This window comes from Gossypium hirsutum, unplaced genomic scaffold (genome assembly GCF_007990345.1).
Source record: "Gossypium hirsutum isolate 1008001.06 unplaced genomic scaffold, Gossypium_hirsutum_v2.1 scaffold_535, whole genome shotgun sequence".
NCBI lineage: Eukaryota > Viridiplantae > Streptophyta > Magnoliopsida > Malvales > Malvaceae > Gossypium > Gossypium hirsutum.
Genome location: NW_024403090.1, coordinates 12,881 through 16,544, shown reverse-complemented (window position 1 = coordinate 16,544; position 3,664 = coordinate 12,881). Strand labels below are relative to the sequence as shown.

The following is a 3,664-nucleotide window of genomic DNA, read 5'->3' as shown; positions in this document are numbered from 1 at the left end:
AAGTAGCAGGAGCATTACATAATCCAAAAGGCATTCTACGATAAGCAAACGTACCATATGGACATGTAAATGTCATCTTTTCTTGATCTTCAAGAGCTATTGGGATTTAAAAATAGCCAGAGAGTCCGTCTAAAAACCAATAGTACATATGCCCCGACAATCTTTCCAACATTTGGTCAATGAATGAAAGGGGGAAGTGATCTTTTCTCGTGGCATCATTTAGCTTTCTATAATCAATGCAAACTGTCCAACCTGTGGCTGTCCTTGTTAGGATTAATTCATTCTTTTCATTGGCTACCACAGTCATGCCTCCTTTCTTAGGAGCAACCTGCACTGGACTTACCCAAGAACTATCAGAAATAGGATAAATAATTCCATCATCTAGGAGTTTAATTACCTTAGCTTTAACAACTTCTTTCATGTTGGGGTTCAGTCATATTTGGGCTTGCACGCATGGCTTATATTCATCTTTCATTAAAATTTGTGGGTGCAAAAAGAAGGGCTGATCCCTTTAATGTCAAAAATTTTCCAAGCTATGGCCCTTTTATGCTCTCTTAAGACTTGGAGTAATTCCTCTTTCTCTTTGGGTTGCAAGTTAGATGCAATGATTACCGGTAATGTAGAGTTATTTCCAAGGAATGCATATTCCAAGTGATTCAGTAATTGTTTAAGTTCTAGTTTGGGAGGTTATTCAATAAAGGATTTTTGCTTAGGTTCATCGTTTACCTTAATACCCTCATATTCTGCTGGTCTTGGGAAGGGTTCATTGGGATTCAGTTCAGTTCCTATCTCAGAATTATCATCCCCCTCCTCTCTTTGGGCAAGACACAATTCCAACTTGTCCTTATGTATGATTTCCTGAAAAGAATCTTTAGTAGCATGATCAATAAAGTCAATAAAATAACATGAGTACGTCATCCTGTTCCCTAGAAAATCTCATGGCATCATAAATTTTAACGTTAATCTCTTCGTCACCTACTCTAAGTACCAATTTACCATCACCCACATCAATAACAGCCCTAGCAATGGCTAAAAATGGATGACCTAAGATTAAAGCCACTTCAATATCCTCATCCATGTCAAGCACAACGAAATCAACAGGGAATATAAATTTATCGACTTTTACAAGTACATCCTCTATAATTCCCCTAGGATATTTAACAGATCTATCAGCTAATTGAATACTCATCCTAGTGCGTTTAGGTTCCCTAAGACCAAGTTGTTTAAACATTTTATATGGCATCAAATTAATGCTAGCACCTAAATCAGCTAGTGTCTTATCAACATTCAAACTACCAATTAAGCAGGGAATAGTAAAACTTCCTGGATCTTTTAGTTTGGTTGGTAGTTTATTCTGGAGTATGGCCGAGCATTCCTCATTAAGTCCACTATAGATAGGTCTTCAAATTTCCTTTTGTTTGTTAGAAGCTCTTTTAAAAATTTTGCATATGGAGGCATCTGTGATATAGCTTCAACAAAAGGTAAGTTAACATGCAGTTGTTTGAAAAGTTCAAGAAATTTACCAAATTGTGCATCCATGCGATCTTTCTTCAACGTTGCTGGATATGGGATTGGCAGTTTATATTCCTTTGGCATTGGATTATTTTCGAGTTTTACTTCCTCTCCTTCATTTCTGTCAGCTTCTTGTGGTAGCTTCTTTTTAGATTCAACTAACGCTTTCCCACTCCTTAGTGTAACTGCTTTCACATGCTATTTTGGATTGGGTTCAGTGTTACTAGGTAGACTTCTTGGTGGTATTTCTGAAATCAATTTAGCAAGCTGCCCTATCTGAATTTCGAGCCCTTGGATCGATGCTTGCTAATTCTTAAGTGCTATTTTGGTATTCTGAAAGTGAGTTTCCGACACCGAGATAAACTTTGTTAGCATCTCCTCAAGGTTAGGCTTCTTTTCCTACTGGTAAGGTGGTTGTTGAAAACCCGGAGGGTGTTATGGCCTTTGATTTTCTTGACCACCCACGAGAAATTGGGATGGTTCCTCTAACTTGCATTATAGGTATTACGGTATGGGTTATTTTGAGGTCTAGAATTATTGTTACCCATATATTGGACTTGTTCCTCCTCGTTGCTAGGGTTGAAGGATTGGTATTCCGTGTGTACTCCTCCTCCATTTGAATCGCACCTCATCACTAGATGTACCTGAGTAGAACTACACAAACCGTCAATGTTTTTATTTAAGAGTTCTACCTGGTTAGATAGCATAGTAACCGCATCGAGGTTGAAAACACTAGCTACTTTCGTCGGCTTTGTTCTCATGACTTGCCACTGATAGTTATTCAGTGACATCTCTTCAATAAATTCGTAAGCCACTTCAGGTGTTTTGTTATTGATAGTCCCACCAGTAGCTGTGTCAATCATCTGTCTAGTCGAAGGATTCAGGCCATTGTGAAATGTTTGAACCTGCAACCATAAGGGCAGCCCATGGTGAGGGTATCTTCTCAAGGGGTCCTTGTATCTCTCCCATGCATCATAGAGTGTCTCTAGATCCATCTGCACAAAAGAAGAGATATCATTCCTTAATTTAGCCGTTTTAGCCGGCTGAAAATATTTAAGTAAAAATTTTTCGGTCATTTGTTCCCAAGTAGTGATTGGCCCTCGTGGTAATGAGTTCAACCACTGTTTTGCTTTGTTCCTCAACGAAAAGGGAAACAACCGAAGGTGAATGGCATCATCAGAAATGCTATTGATTTTAAATGTGTTGCAAAACTCCAGAAAATTCGCCAAGTGATTGTTTGGATCCTCATCCTGCAAACCATCAAACTGAACAAATTGCTGTATCATTTGAATCGTGTTAGGTTTTAGTTCAAAATTATTTGCAGCAATAGCTGGCCTAACTATACTTGACTCAGTTCCTGTTAAATTCGGTTTAGCATAATCATACATAGTGCGCGGAGCAGGATTCTGATTTACTGGATCAGCAGCAATCACAGGAGGTAGCGGATTTTCCTAATTTTCAGCCATCTCCTCAGTTGTGGTTTGAATATCGTCCTCTTGCTCTTCCTCTGTGTATCATAAGCTTCACCTTATTTCTCTTCGGTTTCTACGAGCTGTGCGATTGATCTCACTATCAAAAAGTAATGGTCTCGACGGGTTTCTTCTAGTCATACACTATAAAAAAACCTGCCAGAACCGAATAAAAGAGAAAATTAGAAAAGAAAATAAAAATTAAATTTAAATTGCAAATAAAGCAAAATAGCTAAAGTAATAAAAATCGAGTGTTCCTAATATCTTAGTTCCCCGGCAACGGCGCCAAAAACTTGATATGCTCGTCGCGATAAGTTTTGAAAATTTATAATTAATCGTTCTTGAAACTACCTATTATCACGATGAAGGCAACTGTACATATCGAACAGTAGTATAGCTTTAGCAAGACCGGATTGTCGAACCCAAAGGAACCAAGAGTACTAGTAATTACTTTCTTTTTATTATCTAGCCTAAAAATTAAGGGATTTGTTTATCTAAACTAATTAACTAAACTAAGGGTGCACAGAGAGAAAATTGGGAAAAAGCTTTTGGGAAAACTCGATTGATTAAGACAATACCCAAGGAAAAATCCACCTAGACTTTACTTGTTATTTTACTCTGAATCAGACGATTTATTCATTTGACTTGATCCGTAGAAATCCCTAAGTTATATTATTATCTCT

The 3,664-nt window shown here is 37.6% G+C and overlaps 1 non-coding gene across 1 annotated transcript; it reads left to right on the top strand.

Moving 5' to 3' along the window:
- Positions 1–2,433: 2,433 nt before the first annotated feature.
- On the top strand, positions 2,434–2,540 carry LOC121226855 (small nucleolar RNA R71). The gene has a single exon (XR_005924539.1). It is a non-coding gene; the product is annotated as a small nucleolar RNA R71 (small nucleolar RNA).
- The last annotated feature ends 1,124 nt before the right edge of the window (positions 2,541–3,664 follow it).